Raw genomic sequence first — 22,044 nt, forward strand, 5'->3', positions numbered from 1 at the left:
AATTTAAAGAAAGTGAACAGTAAATGGTTTACTGCGATACTGTCAGTCTCTTCAGTTCATACATTTGGTTTGATAAAATTGGTTATGTATTGCACAGCTTTTATTTTTATATCAATACACAGTGATGCCTAAATACAGGGAGTAACTCAACCCTCTTGAATAGTTTCTATCTCAGTTTGTATGGTTTCTTGCGTTAGTGCAGAATTAATACAGGGAAATGGCAAATTAAGTATTTAACACCTTGAAGACTTTATTACTTATTATCTATTGTATTTTGTTCAATCCTTAATAGGCTGTGACTAACAGTTTAATGCAGTGGTTCTTAACCTTGTTGGAGGTACCGAACCCCACCAGTTTCATATGCGCGTTCACCGAACCCTTCTTTAGTGAAAAATACACTTTTTTTTTTTCAAATTCAAGACAAAGTTATATGTTTTGGTAACACTTTAGTATGGGGATCATATTCTAAATAACAAATACTTAATTTACAGTTATTTGGTTAGGGTTAGGGTCAGGGTTAGAGGGTTAGGGTTATAATAAGGCCATGCTGAATAAGGCATTAATAAATACTTAACAATGACTAGTTAAGAGCCAATATGTTACTAATTTGCATGTTAATAAGCAACTAATTAATGTTTTTTTTTTTACTGGTGCACAAAATGAACCGTGCATGAACATCACCTTGTTCAAAGAACAAAACCAACACAGTGCATAAACTCACAACAAATTACACACCTGCAAATCAGTCAAATGTTGCCGTATCCGTAATACGCCGAGAGGGAGAAGTTTGTATTTACACGATGAGTCTGGTGTGTTTTGACCTCCGCCGAATCCCTGAGGCCGACTCACCGAACCCCTAGGGTTTGATCGAACCCAGGTTAAGAACCACTGGTTTAATGGCTTTGAAGATACACTGAGACAAAGTCTAAGTTCATTGTGTTCTTCATGGTGTTTTTGGAAACTGCACCATTTTTTTCCTCGGAATTTTCAACTAACTTGAAGTGTTTTGTCAAGAGGAGTTTTTGGGATATGTTCATTTTCAGAATGTGCTTGTTCTTTTCGGGCCAAAGTAAAAACAAAGAAAACCATATGAAGTTGTATTTTGAAATGATTATGCCATGAATTTACCAGTCTGGCCCACGTGGGAATAGAATTTCCTCCATGTGGCTTTTGAGCTAAATCGAGTTTGACACCCCTGCTCTAGGTAATGTTGCAATGTTCAATGGCAACACATTTAAGTATGCCTGAAAGAAAAAGCTTGAACGTACAGTAAGGCTCTACTTTTCCAAAATGCTGTAGCTTGATGCTAATTTACGTATACCTGCTCCCGAATAGCATTAGCAGTTTTACATGATGTTTCAAAACCTCACAAATTTGGTAATAAAACCAACAACTAAGATGCACGTTACAATCAAACATCTGTTGTGTAAGAAGTACAATACTTACAATAGAACGGCTTTGTAGGACGCAACATAAGACTTGGCTGGCTCCATGGCAAAGACTACTTTCTAGCTAGGTAACACACTGTAGTGTATATACTACAGCCCTCTAACATTTTTTAATTGCAACTGCATGCAAAATCTATTATATAGTACTTGCAAATCAGACTCAGAAATGTAATAATAAAACAAGATATAACAACAGGACAGCACAGTTATCATAATGAGTGTGTTTTTAAATGTTACATTACAAAATAAGAATGTATTATTAAACAGTTAACACTTATTAAACCACAGGACAGTACCAGTGTTAATTCCCAGGTACTGAGTATTGGTTCCGTATTAGTTTGAATGTGACAGGTATACATCCTTTGCTATAATATACTAAAACGAATGTGAAAATATTTGCAAACAGACATACTTTAATGAACAAAACACCCACAAACAACTTAAGTGTCACCTTTTACTTGTTCTCCACCCACTGTGCAAACACAGGTTTTGTTATATAAAGGTTTATTAGGTGTGTCTCAAAACATGAAGATGTGCAGAATGCAAAATAACAATCCAATTTGGAGGATTGCAACAAAAATAGTGTTAACATGCTAATCCTTGCTCCTGCTGCCTTCAGGGATTTACAATTACATTTTGTCCCGGCCATTCCTTCTCTTGCTGTCTGAGAAAAGCATTGGACATTATGTAAAAATAAGAGCTCGTTGTTTGAGTTTGCAAAAAAGGGCTATTAAAAAATATTTTTCAGATTAATTAATATCAGTCTCACACATACTTGCCAACCCTCCCGTTTTTAGCGGGAGAATCCCGGTATTCAGCGCCTCTCCCGACAACCTCCCGGCAGAGATTTTCTCCCGACAAACTCCCGGTATTCAGCCGGAGCTGGAGGCCACGCCCCCTCCAGCTCAATGCGGACCTGAGACTGAGTGGGGACAGCCTGTTCTCACGTCCGCTTTCCCACAATAGAGGCTTTGCCTGCCCAATGAACGGAGAAGTTAAACAGGACAATACTGCCAAGACTGAAATTCAAGTATTTTTTTATATTTTTTATATTTATTTTATATAAATAAAATAAATATATATATATATATATATATATATATATATATATATATATATATATATATATATATATATATATATATATATATATATATATATATATATATATATATATATATATAAATATATATATATATATATATATATATATATATATATATATATATATATATCTAGAATTCACTGAAAGTCACGTATTTCATACATACATATATGTGTATATATATATATATATATATATATATATATATATATATATATATATATATATATATATATATATATATATGAAATACTCGAGTTGGTGAATTCTAGCTGTAAATAACCACGCCCCCAACCATGATGTGATGATGTGAGTTGATGTGAGACTCTCACATCAACCTCTCAGGTATTGCTCCTAGGACAGCCATCCATATCTATCAGTCCCGCCGGGATTTTGCAGATTTTGGTTAAGATTTATTGTGATTGCCTAAATTTGTGGCAGCTTTTCCGTGAGGTTTCGGGAACATTTTTAATGTTTGGATGTTTTATTTCAATAACATTAACTTATTGTTAATTTTTGTCCATCCATGTTTTAAATGTTTCTCAAAAAATCACAGGATTGCAACAAAAAAGATAAACAAATACTGTGTTGTTTTACTCATTTTATACTACACAAACTTAAAAAAATAGACACTAGATGGCAGTAAAAGCACATACTCAGGTTATTGTCAAATTACTGTTTCATTTGAATTAATTAATACTAATAATTAGGGATGAAAAAGCCTCTGTGTTTTTTCCTGACCTAACGGTATTGAGCACTGTATAACGGATAAACCACAGAAACCTCGACTATATATATATATATATATATATATATATATATATATATATATATATATATATATATATATATATATATATATATATATATATATATGTACACATATATATATATATATATGTATATATATATATATATACATAAATATATATATATATATATAAATATATGTATATATATATATACATATATATATATATATATATATATACATATATATATATATATATATATATATATATATATATATATATATATATCTATATATATATATATATATGTATATATAAATATATACATATATATATATATACATATATATATATATATATATATATATATACATATATATATATATATATATATATATATATATATATATATATATATATATATGTATATATATATATATATATATATATATATATATATATATATATATATATATATATATATATACACTACCGTTCAAAAATTTGGTGTCACCCAAAAAATCTTGTGCAATAGCCTTCATTTCTGTCGAGTTTAAGATGAAAATTCTCTTTTTCTGGCCATTTTCAGCGTTTAATTGACCCCACAAATGTGATGCTCCAGAAACTCAATCTGCTCAAAGGAAGGTCAGTTTTGTAGCTTCTGTAAGGAGCTGAAGTGTTTTCAGATGTGTGAACATGATTGCACAAGGGTTTTCTAATCATCAATTAGCCTTCTGAGCCAATGAGCAAACACATTGTACCATTAGAACACTGGAGTGATAGTTTCTGGAAATGGGCCTCTATACACCTAAGTATATATTGCACCAAAAACCAGACATTTGCAGCTAGAATAGTCATTTACCACATTAGCAATGTATAGAGTGTATTTCTTTAAAGTTAAGACTAGTTTAAAGTCATCTTCATTGAAAAGTACAGTGCTTTTCCTTCAAAAATAAGGACATTATAATGTGACCCCAAACTTTTGAACGGCAGTGTATATATATATATATATATATATATATATATATATATATATATATATATATATATATATATATATATATATATATATATATATATATATATATTCCGAGCGCGATGATGTCACGTTACAGATGGGATTATGCATTTTTAGACAATATGATTTGCCTGAGCGGCTAGGAGACACTGAGAGTAACAAGCGGTAAAAAAAATTGATTAGAAAGGACATATTTTTAAAAATTATTATTACAAAAATAAAAATAAAAATTTTTTAATGTTTTTTTTGACTTGGGACTTCCCGCGGGCCGGATTTTGGACACTGGCGAGCCGTAGTTTGGGCACCTTTGTATTAGACAGTCGATGTGTGCATTTCAGCAGCGCTCAGAGCATAATTTGATTGGCACGAATTACGCTGATTGGCCAAAATTGCGAGGCTGAGCATAATTCACAGGGATTGGTTGAATGGGCATGATAGCAACATCACAAATTTATGGGAGGGATTCAACTATGTCAGTCTTTATACAAACGTAGAAGTACCACCAATTTAATTCTATGAGCGGTGTGATAACCGTTAAGAATCGGAATTCATTTTTAATTTAAACGATGTGTGTGCATTGGTGCCAGGATCGACCCAAAACATGTTTCCACGTTTTAGTGTTTAACCAACAGCTGTTTTTCGATTGAACTCCATTTTTGATTTCATGAACAATTTTTTTATTTATCATGACAAGATGCATGCTTGTTTAGTCTGGACTGTCTGTTAGACCCACTGGATCATGACCTTTAATATCTGCAGAACCATTGATCAACTTAGCAAAGCACCACGGGAGTTGAAGTCTAATACCAGGTCATATGGAGCTTGTTGCAAAGGTGCGACAAATCTGAAACAAATTAGTGTCGTCTGGCAACGGTCATTGCTTTTGATGCCGGGGCTAATTGCATTTGCTGCGGGACAATTAATGACACCATCCCAACAGCGTATTAACGTTATCTTAATTGCAAGGTTAGGATTTGTGAGGGTTTCTTCCTGCTGCTTTGTGTGGACGCACGACGACGTCTGAGCAGTTAGTTGAAGCAAGTTTTGTTTATGTGAAGGCGGTAACATGATCGCGGTGGTTAAGGCAGCGGTGGCTTATGGGTGCTTTCGACCCAAAATTAGAATGTGCTGTCATGGCGGGGGGTTGAGGGGGTGCGTGCATGGAAATGGATGTGATGTGGATCCACTCCAAGAGGGTTGGGGGATGTGCGGGTATTGTAGGAAAATTAGATTAGTCGGGGGGAATGCAATCAGTGAGACATTACGGAGTCTGATGAGAGAGGGGAGATGTAAGTGAAGATGAACGGCAAAAAACTTTTTCAGGCATCCACTGTAAATGCCAAAGCGAAAAAAAGGGGGCGAGATGATGGAGGAGAAACTCCGTAACCACAAAATGTGAAGTATGTCAGGAACCAAAGCCAAGGAATCGATTGAAAGGCTCTACGCTACATAAAGTAAGATTAAATATCTTCAAACAAGGTACACTGTGTTTATTTTTGTTGTGTAATTTAATTTGTCGTTGTTGTTTAAAATGTGTGTTTTATTGCAAATAGTCTTTTTCGTTGTTGTTTTAGTTTGTTTTTTTTTGCTTTATTTTCAACCAAAGATTTTGTTTTATTTAATGATTTGTTTTAGTTAACACAAGGATTGTACGGTATACCGGTATTAGTATAGTACTGCGATACTAATGAATCATATTCGGTACTATACCGCCTCTGATAAGTACCGGTCCGCCACCCCCCCCGCGCCCGCGTCGTCGTCACGTCGAGGCACTGCTGGTTTTACGAGCATGTTCGGCAGCGCACAATCACGGAGTACTTACAAGCAGACACGGTGTGTAGACAGAAAAGGGAGAACAGACGCATTTTGGCATAAAAACTAAAGATAAAGGTGAAGTTATAACACTGAAACGCCCTCAGAAAGAGGTGCTCTAAGACATGGCTAGCTAGCCAGTGGCTAAAGTCCAGCCGCTGTTGGCAGTGTTTTAGCTACTTCTAAATCACTAATCCTCGACTCCATGGCGACAAATAAAGTATGTTTCTTACAAGTATCATCCCTGCAGGACGAGGAATAGCTAAACATGCTTCACTACACACCGTAGCTCACCGGTGTCAACATGTAAACAAACGCCATTGGTGGATCTTCACCTAACATCCACTGTGATTATATCAAGTACAGGCATGTATCTAGTCGATACTACTATGATTACGTCGATATTTTTTGGCATCACAACATCTTTTTTCGTTATTTTTAAAATGTATATTATGTTTATAAACTCAGGAAATATGTCCCTGGACACATGAGGACTTTGAATATGACCAATGTATGATCCTGTAACTACTTGGTATCGGATTGATACCCAAATTTGTGGTACCATCCAAAACTAGTGTTAATCATCCAAACGACAGAATAATAAACGATTATTACATTTTAACACATGTGTAGATAGGACATGATAAAAGACAAAGTAAGCAGATATTAACAGTAAATGAACAAGTAGATTAATAATTAATTTTATACCACTTGTCCTTAATAATGTTGACACAATAATAGAATGATGAATGATACAATATGTTACTGCATATGTCTGCAGACTAATTAGGAGCCTTTGTTAGTTTACTTACTACTAAAAGACAAGTTGTCTAGTATGTTCACTATTTTATTTAAGGACTTAACTGCAATAAGAAAGATATGTTTAATGTACCCTAAGATTTTTTTGTTAAAATAAAGCAAATAATGCTATTTTTTTGGGGTACCCTTTATTTAGAAAAATACCGAAAAGTATCAAAATAATTTTAGTACCGGTACCAAAATATTGGTATAGTTACAACACTAATATAATACTTTATTCGTAAGTCCACATCTCTAAATTTCAAGCGTGGAATACATTTTATAATTACATTTTTTTATTGTAGACAATAATAACTCATGCAGTGGGGGACATATTTGAGCCCCTGCTGATTTTGGATGTTTACCCCCTGACAGGGACATCAACATGTATGTCTTACGAGTTAAATCAATGTTCCTCATTGAAATGAATTAAAACCGCATGAATCCCCCCCAAAAAACACCACAATTTTAACATGTATCATGCTTTTTAATAAGAAAAACTTCTAGGTAAGTAATATTGTATGGAAACAATACGATAGAATGCATTACAGTAGTTTTATGAAGTAATGCAACATTGTGCAGCATTCACCTTGGAGAGTGGACTTCTGCGAGCAGCTTTTCGGTCAAACACACCATCAGCAGATTCTACACAGTCTCTTCTTTCAAATATGTTTTAGCACTGCTGGCTACCCTTATTATAGCCTTTATCAACTCATTCTGCTTCAGCATGGTGCCGATTGCAGCAGTGTGTTTCTTGTACTGCTTCGCTAGCACACCTTGGTTATGTTTCTCTATGATTTATTTATTTTATTTAGTGGGTATTAGCCGATTTTTCTTCTTCTCAGCACTGTCCTTCAAACTCCCTTTATTTGGACCCAGAGTTGGAAAAACAATGTTTTTTCTCTGTCTAGCAACGAGCTGGCTCATGCTGGCAAGTGAGACCCCGAGTGTTGGGTGGACGTTACCAGGTTCAATGTGGCATTCCCTACACCAACTAGCAGTGGGATGGTATGTGAAGCTGGCTCGGAAGGCAGCTTCAAATTAACTGAGAAACTTAGTATCCCAAAAAAATGTTTAAAGTCAGGATACAAGTTTAATTGATGCGGTGACAGATATTGTATCTAAAAAAACCCGTATTAATCCGTTTTTGGACCTTCTAAACAGCACAATTTTAACATTTAACTTGCCTTTTTACAAGAAAAACAAACTTTTAGATGACAAATATTGGATATAATTTACTTCTAACAACTATATAATGAGTATTTTTTATAAAGTAATGTGATAATATTGTACCTTGAAGAGTGGCTTCTACAATATTTCTTTCAAGCTGCTTCTCCGTCAAACACACCATCAGCAGCTTCTCCATATTTTCATGGTTAAATGTCCATAATTAGATAATTACTTTAGCGTCCTAGGCTGGTGTTATTTACTCCCAGGGCCGGCCCGTGGCATAGGCCGTATAGGCAAATGCTAAGGGCGCCGTCCATCAGGGGGCGCCACGCCTGTGCCACAAATGTTGGAGGGAAAAAAAAAAAGAAAAAAAAAAGTTGGTACTATTATTTCTAAATACATAAAATAATCCCACGTTAATTAAAATGCAAAGTAAAGCCTATTTAATAGAAATATTATTTGTTACAACATTACGCCCCCCCCTCCCCCGGCACGGTGCGCCCCCTCCCTTCCCGTATCATGACTCTTTTTGGACGTCACCAGTGATCACCACATCAAAAAATCAACACAAGATGTCAAAACGGCCAAAACTGTCAGGTGCCCAGGGAAGAAAAAAGAGAAAAGAAGAGGAGGAGAAAAGAGAAAAAGACAGAGGTAGCAGGTAGGTAACGTTAGCCTACATGCAATTATTTGTCTGTTACAGAATATGGTAGTAACCTTTAGCATTAAGCTAATGTTACAGGATTCGGCAATTGCTAATCAATAAATAGCTAGTTCTGTTTTAACGTCGGGTTAATATTGTGGAGGGGGCTAAATTGTTATGGAAAATAATAATGTAACGTTAGGTAATATACAGTACTCCCTGGTGTACAGTAATTTGTAAGTCATTCTAGTTAATGCAATATTAAAACGCACAAATAGAGAACTCTGTAGGATCCCCTTTTTTTGTAATATAGTTGTTAAAGTCATACTGGTTTGATATCTTGTTTTGTGCAGTGCCTTATTTTTATTGTATTTTTAATTTATTTTATGCAACTTGTTGACACATTTTATTTTGTGTTTATGTATGTAAAAAATATTGTATTTCATATATTTATTTTGTATTTGTTGTATTAATTTATTCATCTATATATTTTTTTATCTTGTTAACTATTCTGATTGTTAATTTGCTTTCTTTAAGTAAAAAAAAAGGTAAAAGACAAAGCTATTCGGTTTCTTGTGAGTATATACACTTCACTGCCGATGTGGGGGGGCGCCACCTAAAATCTTGCCTAGGGCGCCAGATTGGTTAGGGCCTGTTTACTCCTTTTGCTTCAGTATGGTGCAGACAAGCAGTCCTACACTCAAGCTACTTTGTCAAGTCTGTGACACGCTCTGTCGTGTTTCTGATGATTTATTTCTTAAATTCAATGACTATCAGCCACTTCTTCTCCCCAGCACTATCCTTCACATTCACTTTGTTTCCATGGTTTGAAAAAAAACTTGTAACCGACCGAAAGCGTAAGAATTAGCTGAGGGACAGCAGGTATTCCGAAAAACTTGTAAGATGAGGCATGCATACCCAAAAGTACCACTGTATTTTGGGGGAAGGTATATCTTAACAGGAAGAGACAGACTACAAAAAAATGTGTATTTGATTGCGCGAAGTACAATTTTCACATTTATCTTCAGCTTGTTAAAATACAACCATATCGCAGTGATTGGGAAAAGGTCTCGCAAAATGGTAAAGTGGTTTCTTTTTACATTATTTATCTTGACTACAAACCCAATTAGCTTAAATGAGATGCAGTGTTTACACTGGCATCAGGAGACGATGTCGAGAAAGTAGCGTTCCAGTCTCACATACCCCAGCTTCTTGTCCTTGGAGTCTTTTGCTCACACATATGCCCCCAACCACACCGTAAACATTTTTGATTTTTATTTAAAAGAATCAAATAGTACACGTTTATTGCTCATTTAACTTCACAGTTCAATTTGCTGGTTTTTTTTTGTTAAAATTAAATTTCTATACATTCCTTTAATGGTGTATGATCCCTATATCCTGCCTTATGAATAACCCTTCTGCAGGATGATGAGTGGATATAGTGTGCTTATGTAATTATTACCCCAAACTTCTACACAGTAGTGCAAGTGAATGGCATGCATACCTCTGTATGACAATTTTTTAACATTCTTTACCTACTTATTAACAAAATGTAATATTCAGCCTGTAAAATATTCTGTAAATGGGGATTATCAATCAGAACAGGTTAAAAAATAATATACCATAGCAATGGTAATATTGTGTAGTGAACTGTAATTACCCGATGTGGGCTCCAGCGGGCAGCGGCAGGCATGCCTTCAGTATTAAACCTAGTCTCAGTTGTAGCAAAGAGGAAGACGAGTTTGTTCAAAGACAGTCTTCCTCCTTCATATCGCCTCTGCCATTATAATACACTTGATTTTAGTCCACCAGAAAACATTTATTTAGGTGGAAATATCACAGAAAAAGACAGAATAACATGATCATATTGTAGGACGATTGTTGGTTGGACTGGATGTAAAGCATAGTGCTGCGCTATTAAAAGTAAGTCTCTGTTTGCTCCTGCTTGCTTGCTGCTTTATACGCTTTTAAATTATTCTAAAAGTCTTGGATATAATTATATTCCTTTTCTTTTAAGTGAACCAAGACTTTTAATTAATTTATTTTCATGCTTTTACAATCCATCTGACGAGTCAGCGACAACAACCCTCTCAACATGACTTAAGGAGTAACCCAAACAATGGCTCCCTGTGAAAAGTGTTTGGAATTATCAAAAGAAATGTGTGTGCTAAAAGCTTGGATTTTTTTCCCCTGGAAAGCAAACAAGGACTCCATTAGACACTCCCAGTGGAATCCAGTAGTAAAAATCCATCATTTACCTCCTCAAAGGGTGAAAAAAGACACAGCCGAAGACTAAATGATACCGTGTCTTTTCCAAGACTCCGTAAAGACACCTGCAATGAACTTGGTGCTAAACCAAAACCAAATCAGAACATTGGTATCCATGGCCAATCACCCAGCATGAAGTTGACAAACAGATATTTGCCACGGTCACAGCCAAATGTGACTGAATATCACAAACAAAAATAAATGAGCACAAAGCACCTGTACCAAGGTCAACGATACGCTTCTGTTTGGAGATGGCGCCATATCTGACATACTGTAAACCTGAACATAATGGTTACATGCAGCCTTCCAAGTGTCACCATCTCAGACATCACAAAGCAGCTAACTGAGGTCCGGGCAAAACACAGAGGAATCAAACAGCTGCTTGTGCATGTGGCTGCTGTGGACGTCAGAAACCAACAGTCTGAAATCCTGAAGAAAGATTTTAAGAAACTGTTTTGTTGATAAAGTAAAAATATGTACATTTATCAATGAACCTCTCCCAAACATCGACAGGAGGATGAACGAAATTAGCCGGCTGCTTCATCTTAATACATGGTTGTCCAAACTCTATGAGTCCAGAGGACTGCATTTTATTGACAACTGCAATCTCTTCTGGCAAAGAAAGGATCTGTTTCAAGGAAAAGGCCCACACCTGAACAGAGGTGGAGTGAGACGACTGACAGATCACCTCCTCCACGCTCTGAGGCATCAGAGTAGGCCTGGACCAGAGAAAGAAGGGGAGCTGAAGAGGAACTCCTCCTCCGCTGCCACCTCAGAACCCAGCAAAGGACCCAGCCACAGCAACCACAGCAGCACCTCCTGTATCCCGCATGCAGGATTCTGATGCAGAAACTCCTTTATCGTCATCAACTTCATCACGGCCCTCACCACAAACCTGGATCCCACCTGCTGCTCTACAACCTCCAGAGATGCTTCATTGTCTTTCTCCTCTCCACCATCACCCAGGAGACTTCCTGACCATCTTGAGAGCCTGGTGAAATCAGGGATTAAAATGATTCCCCTTACTGCGGACATGGCGCGATCAAGGATTAGTAAAAAAAAAAATTCTGCCTCTCTTCCTCCTCAGCCTGATCAACTAACCAAAGATGCCCCAGCCTGTCCCCCGCCAACGTTGCCCATAGCTGTTATTCCCAACAGCGTCAATGCTGTTGTCTAGGATGCTCAGGGCCTCTGTTCTGATAAAAATCACAACAACCAGAGGCCCAACAGGGAAAAGCTGTCCTCTAAAACAATAACTACTATCAAAGCACATAGATTAGTTAAAAGACAGACAGTGAGATTATATGATCAGAGTAATGTAATCCACATTCCTTTGAAGAATACAATGTCCAGGGCAACTCTAGCTAATCTATAACACGCACTACTCAATGTCAGATCTTTAAGTAATTAATTAATAATTTAATTTCCTCTTACAATCTCGATTTTTTATGTTTTTAATTGAGACATGGCTCCACATAACCACGGCAAATGCAGCTCTGATTGAAACTAGCCCACCTGACTTTAACTATTTGTTTGAGACTCGGTAAAACCAGAGGGGTGAGGGTTTTTGTGCCATATTCAGGGGAAATATCCGCACCCACAAATTGTCATTTGTTTTTTTTTTCATCATTTGAGTATGTGTCATTCAAATTGGAGATACAACAATCATCCAAACAATATATTACTATCTACAAACAACCACATCATTTAAATAAATGTATTTATGACTTTATGGTACCCCGCCTTTCGCCCGAATGCAGCTGAGATAGGCACCAGTACCCCCGCGACCCCGAAAGGGAAAAGCGGTAGAAAATGGATGGATGGATGGAATTACTTTCAGTTGTGTGCACTGACTTTGACTGTTTGATCATCACAGAGGACTTAAATGTGCATGTAGACATTGCCAATGACAGGCATGCTAAAGAACTCAGATCTGTCCTTGAAATGTTTGGTCTAACTCAGCATGTAAACGAGCCCACCCACAGAAGAGGCCACACTCTTGATTTGATCATTACAGAGGGTCTCGCTATTTCAAACATGAATGTTATCGATGCTTCTTTATCAGATCAATTCTGTGTTTTCTTCCACTTGTCTGTTAGACCCAAACCAACAGTTTGGTCTGCGGTTGTTAGGGGAAGACTCATAAATGATAGCATACGGACACAGTTTGTGGAAATTATTTGGTTTGAAAACACCCCATATGTTAATGTTGATGACTTGCTCATGTGTTGTAAATGTTTTGGACACCATTGCTCCTGTCAAGGTTAGGATGGTTAAAACAAGGCAAAAGGCGCCATGGGGAAATAAAGACTTGGTCTGAGCACAGATAAGGGAGATCCCAGAGCCGAACGGAAATGGTGAAAATCAAAGCTCCAAACTCATTATGAGATTTACAAAGAAAAGTTAAATGAGTTCAACCAGACTTTGTGTAGAACAAGTAAAAAATATTTTTTTCTGAAAGGGACGGCGTGGAGAAGTTGGTAGAGTGGCCGTGCCAGCAATCGGAGGGTTCCTGGTTACTGGGGTTCAATCCCCACCTTCTACCATCCTAGTCACGTCCGTTGTGTCCTTGGGCAAGACACTTCACCCTTGCTCCTGATGGGTGCTGGTAGCGCCTTGCATGGCAGCTCCCGCCATCAGTGTGTGAATGTGTGTGTGAATGGGTGAATGTGGAAATACTGTCAAAGCGCTTTGAGTACCTTGAAGGTAGAAAAGCGCTATACAAGTATAACCCATTTATCATTTAAATCATCCTAAACTGTAGTCACAACCCTCGTGTCCTGTTTGCTACAGTAAACCGATTAACAATCCCTCCAATTTCACTTCCAATAGAACTAATTTCCACACCAAAGTACAATGAGTTTGCAATATTATTTCATGATAAAGTTCAAGACATTAAACATTCAATAATTCCTTGGAGACAAATAGTAACTACGCAGTCAAATAGTCAATGAAAGCTGGCACATTTCACTCCTGTCACTTACAAACAAGTTAAAAAAATCATCCACAGTCTGAGTCCATCAACATGCTGCCTTGATGAGTTACCCACTAGATTTATAAAATTTGTGCTGAGCAGTTTGTTACCAAAATTATCTCGTCTAGTTAACATATTACTTCAGGCTGGAACATTTTCAAAGGCCTTAAAAAACTGTTGTCATTAAGCCCCTTCAAAGAGGAGTAGTCTTGATGCCACAGTACTGAAGAACTATCGGCCCATACCAAATCTGCCATTTTTGGGCAAAGTCCTAGAAAAAGTTGTATACCAACAGCTCAGTGACTCTCTCCTGTTTAACAGTGTGTTTGGTATGTTCCAATCAGGAAATCAGCGCTGATCAAGGTGACAAATGGTATCCACCTAAACAGAGGCGCAGGTTAAGTATCAACCCAGCGTTTCTGTTGTTGATAAATAGCTTTCACTTTGCATAGTAGAGTTTTAACTTGCACTTACAGATGTAGCGACAAACTGTAGTTACTGACAGTGGTTTTCTAAAGTGTTCCTGAGCCCATGTGGTGATATCCTTTACACGATGATGTTGCTTTTTGATGCAGTACCGCCTGAGGGATCCAAGGTCACGGGCATTCAATGTCACGTGCAGTGATTTCTCCAAGTTCTCTGAACCTTTTGATGATATTACAGATCTTAGATGGTGAAATCCCTAAATTCCTTGAAATAGGTTGTTGAGAAATGTTGTTCTTAAACTGTTTGAAAATTTGCTCACGTATTTGTTCACAAAGTGGTGACCCTCTTCCCATCCTTGTTTGTGGATGACTGAGCATTCCATGGAAGCTGCTTTTATACCCAATCATGGCACCCACCTGTTCCTAATTAGCCTGTTCACCTGTGGGATGTTGTAAATAAGTGTTTGATGAGCATTCCTGAACTTTCTCAGTCTTTTTTGCCACTTGTGCCAGCTTTTTTGAAACATTCCAAAGGAGCTAATATTTGCAAAAAATAGCTACATTTTCCAGTTTGAACATTAAGTATCTTGTCTTTGCAGTCTATTCAATTGAATATAGGTTGAAAATAATTTGCAAATCATTGTATTCTGTTTTTATTTACCATTTACACAACGCTCCAACTTCACTGGTTTTGGGGTTTGTATATATATAATGTCTGTTTTAGCATTTTTTTTTACAATATTTTAAAAATATCAAAATGGCCACCCACATGCTTTGAATTTTTATTGTGAAGTCCACGGTGGATAACGTTTGGACAACCCTGTTTAAGTGTAAACCTAAATATCTTTAAAAAAAAGATAGGTTTTGAATATTGATCTCAGTATCCCTGTTGACTTTTTTTTCTCTGGCTTTCATCTTTCGACTCCTCATCACCTCCTCTAACCTTTCACCTCTTGTATTCACACCCTGTTATGCGAGTAGCATTGGCCGTCTAATTGTCCTCCCGCTAATCATTTGACTTAACCCCCTTCTCTCTGATCTACAGTACGTCTTCTCATGTCCTCTGGTAGTTATGTGCACACCTGCTCCATGCCCCCGGCTGCCAGGGGCTATGTGGTTGAAGAGCGGTCTAAAAAGAATTCTGAGCTCTGCACGTCAGGAAGCGGTAAGATTGACATGACATTTTTGATGTAATCATTGTAAAAATATATACTTTAGCAAGGTTAGTGCTGAGGCACCGGGTCAACACAATACAGGAAATTAAAATGGAAGAAGTCAGCCTGCCCTTTGCAGATATATAATAATATACAGTCACGAACAGAAGTTCGTCATCGTAGGATGCCATTTCAACTATGTGCCTCTAATAATGCATTGTAATTATTTTTTAGGGTGGAACACATTTATCATAATTCTGCCTGGGTTTTTGACCACTCTTCCAGGCATAATGGGTAGACCAAATTTTAAGCAGAGTCCACAAAAAAAAAGCTTTAGGTCATTGCTTTGGAGATGCCATTGCAAAATGTATGTTACATTTACATACTTATGTTACTTACATCAACAATCTCCTGGACCAACCTACCAGCTCCAGGCTTGGTCGTTGCCTTAGATCTGACAACCAGATGACCCTGAAGGTCCCACGGTCAAACCTAGTGACAAAGGGAGACCGTGCTTTCTCAGTGATGGCACCTGGGCTATGGAATAAGCGCCCTCTGAATGTCAAGTCCGCCACCACTCTGGACTTTTTTATAGCACAGCTTAAAACTCACCTCTTTGCCGCTGATGATTTTTAATTTATGTGTTCATTGTGTGTCTTAAATGTTTGTTCTAGATTCCTTTGTGTGTCTCAGTCTCTGTTTCTGTTTTTGTTGTTTCTCTACTCGGGCTGCGCCCTGGCCGATGTAACAGTTGGTTGGGGGGCGCATAATAAATGAAAATAACATAACATAAAATAACATGTTAACTTCTGATAAATAATGTATAATAGTTGGAATTTATGTCTAGTCTAGTTTTCTCCTTATATCTTCAATTGCACTTTGTCAATGTATGTAGCACATCTTTAGTGTACCACATTTCCTCTTAGAAGGCTTCAGTGACGTTATGCAGACAACTGCCAATCTCTCAAATGACCATGTGTTGCCAGAGTCCCTTATATACAGAGGGGGTACTAATTATTTGAGACCCTGCTGATTTAGTAAGTTTATCTCCTTACAAAGACATGACCAGTCTATATTTTTTATTGGTAGATTTTTTCTGACAAAGACGCAAACATTTTTAAATTATTCAATTGAAATTACTGTTTGATCCTCTACCGACCAGTTATGGTAGTCCTCTCCCTTCAGCAAGACACTTGGGGAGATAGAGAACACTGTTTGAATTATAAAATGGAAGAAATACAAAATAATAGTCTCCCTTGCTCTGGAATTCCATGAAAAATTTCTCCTCATGACATGATGGATCAACCTGAAGACAATTTGAGATTAGCCCAGCACTATACAGGGGAGGTGTGTTGATGATCTCATCAAAGCTGGGACCACAGTTATTATGGAACCATAGATAACACCCTTTGCTTCTCAAGAAGACTCATTTATATGCCCTTCTGGAACTTGCCAAGGATCAGCTAAATGAGTCAGAAAAGGCTTGGGACAGTCATGGCCAAAAGTTTTAGGAGTGATTTAAATTCCGTGTTTCATTTAGTGTCATCTAACTTGTCTGTTATGTAGTGGAAAAAAAACAGTATTTTTGCAGGATCCATCTATCCATCCATTTTCTACCGCTTGTCCCGTTCGGGGTCGCAGGGGTTGCTGGAGCCTATCTCAGCTGCACATGGGAGGAAGGCGGTGTACACCCTGGACAAGTCGCTCACAAAAATAAAAAAGGAAGCACAACATTTAAGTCACTCCCAACATGTTTAGCCATTACTATGTGTGGTCAGATGAGGCACAATGAAATTGTTTGGCATTACCTTGTTTTGACATGTTTGAAGGCAGAAAAAGGCTCTATGAGTACTGGGAGCACCCTCCCCCAATGTCAGCTCTCAGCTTTTGGACTGTTTTTCTGTTGTAGAGGAATACTTTAATGCATTACGTGGCTGATGAACAGGAGCTATGTCTCTTAGAATATTGGTACACCCCCTGGCAAAAATGATGTAATCATCAGATTTGGAGGATGTTCATTAAAGTGTTTAATTTTTTGGGGAAAAAACAGACATGTCACAGAACTATAATCATTTCAAATTTCTTACTCTAAGAAACACTAAAATAAATAAATACAAATTAAGTTTGGTAGTCAGTAACAGTTTAATTTTATATCAAGCAGAGTGAAAAAATGTTTGAATCATTAAAAACAAACAAACAACAACCCACCTCAACACACCACCGTTTTTTTTTGCACCACTTATGTTTTTTATAATAGCTTGCAGTCTCTGACGCATGGACTTAACAAGTGACAAACAGTATTCTTCATCAATCTTGCTCCAACTTTCTCTGATTGCTATTGTCAGATCAGCTTTGCAGGTTGGAGTCTTGTTATTGACCATTTTCTTCAATTTCCACCACCGTTTTTCAATTGGATTAAAATAAAAACTATTTGCAGGCCATGACATGACTTATGTATCTTTCTTCAAGAAAAGTTTTTAAATGGTTTTCTCTAGGGATGTCTGATAATGGCTTTTTGCCGATATCCGATATTCCGATACTGTCCAACTCTTTAATTACCGATACCGATATCAACCGATACCGATATATACAGTCGTGGAATGAACACATTATTATGCCTAATTTGGACAACCAGGTATAGTGAAGATAAGGTCCTTTTAAAAAAAAAATCAATACAATAAAATAAGATGAATAAATTAAAAACATTTTCTTGAATAAAAAAGAAAGTAAAACAATATAAAAACAGTTACATAGAAACTAGTAATTAATGAAAATAAGTAAAATTAACTGTTAAAGGTTAGTACTATTAGTGGACCAGCAGCAGCACGTGTGCTTACGGACTGTATCCCCTGCAGACTGTATTGATATATATATATTGATATATAATGTAGGAACCAGAATATTAATAACAGAAAGAAACAACCCTTTTGTGTGAATGAGTGTGAATGAGTGGGGGAGGGAGGTTTTTTGGGTTGGTGTATCTTGTGTTTTTTATGTTGATTTAATTAAAAAAAAAAAAAAAAAAAAAAAAAAACATACCGATAATAAAAAATTTTTTTTTAAAGCATTCATCGGCCGATAATATCGGCAGGCCGATATTATCGGACATCTCTAGTTTTCTCCATAGTAAGATGCATTATTATCTTTAAAATGATGTCATCATCCTCAAACATAATTTTGACTAATGGAATAAGAAAAGGGTCCAAAACGTCAATGTTAACTTGTGCATTTATTGAAAATGTAATGACAGCCATCTCCCCAGTGCCATTACCTGACACATTTCCCAATATCATCACGGACAAATTTGCATGTTTTCTTCAGGCAGTCGTCTTCAAAAATGTCATTGGAACGTCACCATTAAAGCTTCCAGCATCATCACCTTGCCTAATGCAGATTTGCAATTCATCACTGAATTTGACTGTTATCCAGTCATCCATAGTCGACGATTGCTTTTCTTTAGCCCATTGTAACCTTGTTTTTTTCTGTTTAGTTGTTAATGTTGGCTTTCATTTTGCTTTTCAGTATTTCATTCCCATTTCCTTTAGGTGGTTTCTATAAGTTCGGTCACAGACTTTGACTCCAAATTTTGCCTATTTTGTTCTTAATTTGTTTTGCTGCACATTTTCTCTTTTCAAGACATATTGCTTTAAGTTTCCTTTATTTAAGCTTTGATGTTTTCCTTGGTCATCTAATATTCTTGCCTTTTACAAACCCCCCATGTTGTTTGTACTTGTTCCAGATTTGAACACAGCCAACTGTGAACAATCAACATATTTTGCAACATTGCATAATTTACCTTCTTTAAAAAGTTTGATAATCCTCTCCTGTGTTTAAAATTGACATATATTGTGTTGGAGCCATGATTCATGCAATCTAACTGGTGCAACAGCTCTCAAAAGTGTGAACACTACTTTTTAATCACAGATTTATAAAGCAATTTAATCTAATGCATGTAATAGCTTTAGAAATTAACATTTACAGGCTGAATCCACATTTTTTCCTTCCTTTTTTACTATGCTTGATCTAAGAATTAAACTGTTACTGACTACCTTAATGTATAGCCTTGTTTCTTAAAGCGAGAAAGTTTCCATTTGAAATTACTATAATTTTGTGTCATGTCTGTTATCTGATTTTATTACATTTACACCCGAAAGAACACCCTATATTTTTCCCCCCCAAGGTTCAAGGTTGTTGAACATTGAAGGTATGGATGACTCTTCCATCTTAAAAATGACTGAAAAAATATGGCCAAGACAAGAAGAGTGGTTCAAGAAGAAGAATATTAAAATCCTGGAGTTACCTCACTAGTCTGTGGAATTAGCAATTGTGAAGCTTTTAATTTAACACCAACTGGTGTTTGAAATGTAATCCAACACTAGTTGCACAAGCTTGTGAACCTCCACTTCACCATCAATCGACTTTTAGGACAGTGCTGTACGGAAAATAAAAACTACCAGAATGCCTTTTTTCAATATCTTTTCTGCACACAAACCACTGACCCAGAAGAATGGATTAGGAAACACACAGGCTCACAGTAGTTGTGTATGCCTGGAAATAACTGTGATGATTAAGAACTAACCCAACACATATTCACACTCAGGTCCAGTGTTGTTCACGCCTTGAGCACATTAGCTAATTAGGAATTACTTCACTAAGTGCAGGGCAATAGGAAGCAATGAGGAGTGATACGTTAATGAATGTATTGGTGGCTTGCAGTGTTCGGATCAATCCCTATATCTCGTGTTACATGTGTTGTACAGCTTATCCTTTTTAGTCATGTAGTCAGAACATACAGATGGAATATACTGATGGAAAGTGTGGAGTGCATCACAGTATTTTCAGACTAAATCAGTTCAATGGAGTATTCTACCTCAAGCCTGCATAAATCGCAAATGTATCATCATTAACATCATTTATTTGAGCTTTCAATTATTCGTCAGATTTCTTGTCTTGAGTCATCAATGCTTAATCACAAATGAGGGTCATAGCAGCATGTTTGTGAAAAGTAGTTACAAAGGTTTTTGGACCTAAAATCCCCAGTCTCTGCCTTGCACCTTGAACCGAGGCAAGCTGTATGCATACTTGCCAACCTTGAGACCTTCGAATTCGGGAGATTGGAGGGGCAGGGTTTGGTGGTAGCGGGGATGTGTATTGTAGCCCGGAAGAGTTAGGGATGCAAGGGATTCCGGGTATTTGTTCTGTTGTGTTTATGTTGTGTTACGGTGCGGATGTTCTCCCAAAATGGGTGGCGACTTGTCCAGGGTGTACCCCGCCTTCCGCCCGATTGTAGCTGAGATAGGCTCCAGCGCCCCCCGCGACCCCAAAGGGATTACGCGGTAGAAAATGGATGGATGGATGGATATTCTCCCGAAATGTGTTTGTCATTCTTGTTTGGTGTGGGTTCACAGTGTGGCGCATATTTGTAACAGTGTTAAAGTTGTTTATACGGCTACCCTCAGTGTGACCTGTATGGCTATTGATCAAGTATGTCTTCCAGTCACTTTCGTGTGTCTGTAGAAGCCGCATACAACATGTGACTGGGCCGGCACGCTGTTTGTATGGTGAAAAAGTGGACACGTCAACAGGTTGTAGAGGACGCTAAAGGCAGTGCCATCATGGCACGCTCTTAATATTGTTGTCCGGGTGAAAATCGTGAGAAATTCGGGAGAATGGTTGCCCCGGGAGATTTTTCGGGAGGGGCACTGAAATTCTGGAGTCTCCCGGAAAAATCGGGAGGGTTGGCAAGTATGGCTGTACGAATACCTCTTTTAAATATATTTATTTTGTGTACAGTTACAAGTGATACATCATACAATTTACATATTTAAAATTATATTTACAACATGTTCGAAAAGGAGTAGGGAAGAAGCCAAGCATATTTATTCCTACCCCTTAACCAATTCCTACCGATTTATTAGCACATATGTTCACTTCCTGTCCTCATTTGGTCACACAATTTTAATGAAATTGAACAGATCTCTTAATAGTTAAGTTAGTTATGATTCACATATGATATTAATAATATCTCGTATGCAATAAAGGTCAAGGTTTCTACAATGTACCTTTGGCCAGTAATACATGAGCCACCAGCCGCAAATTGCCCCTACGCAACGCTTTGGACACCCCTATGTGAGCAAACACAACGGTCATCACCTATTTAGCTTGTTGGCTTCCCATTGCGAGCAAACTGATAATTACAAAGAGAAGGGGAGTGTTATTGCAACTGGAATCAACATATGCATTTCCATTGATGCACAAGATCATGAGGGTGGATTTTCAGTTAGTCTTCGTCACCGTCGGTTTGTAAGCATATATTTGAGGTGCCTGGTGTATCATGCAACACGTTTGCTTGGCGAGCCAGTGTAGCTGGCACCTCGACACCAGGGCTAATTTTGAAATTCACAGATACAAGTCCAAAATAAAACCAGCAATCTCCAACAAAATGCATACCTACATAGCAGTGAAGATTACAAGCAT

The 22,044-nt window shown here is 37.1% G+C and overlaps 1 long non-coding RNA gene across 1 annotated transcript in view; it reads left to right on the top strand.

Moving 5' to 3' along the window:
• The window catches only part of LOC133663966 (uncharacterized), a 158,871-nt gene that overhangs the window by 121,305 nt on the left and 15,522 nt on the right, over positions 1 to 22,044 (top strand). Inside the window, exon 2 of the long non-coding RNA XR_009828443.1 lies at positions 15,459 to 15,578. This is a non-coding gene — a long non-coding RNA (uncharacterized LOC133663966). The remainder of the gene's footprint in view (positions 1 to 15,458; positions 15,579 to 22,044) is intronic.

This window comes from Entelurus aequoreus, linkage group LG13, assembly GCF_033978785.1.
Source record: "Entelurus aequoreus isolate RoL-2023_Sb linkage group LG13, RoL_Eaeq_v1.1, whole genome shotgun sequence".
In the NCBI taxonomy this organism is placed as follows: Eukaryota; Metazoa; Chordata; class Actinopteri; order Syngnathiformes; family Syngnathidae; genus Entelurus; species Entelurus aequoreus.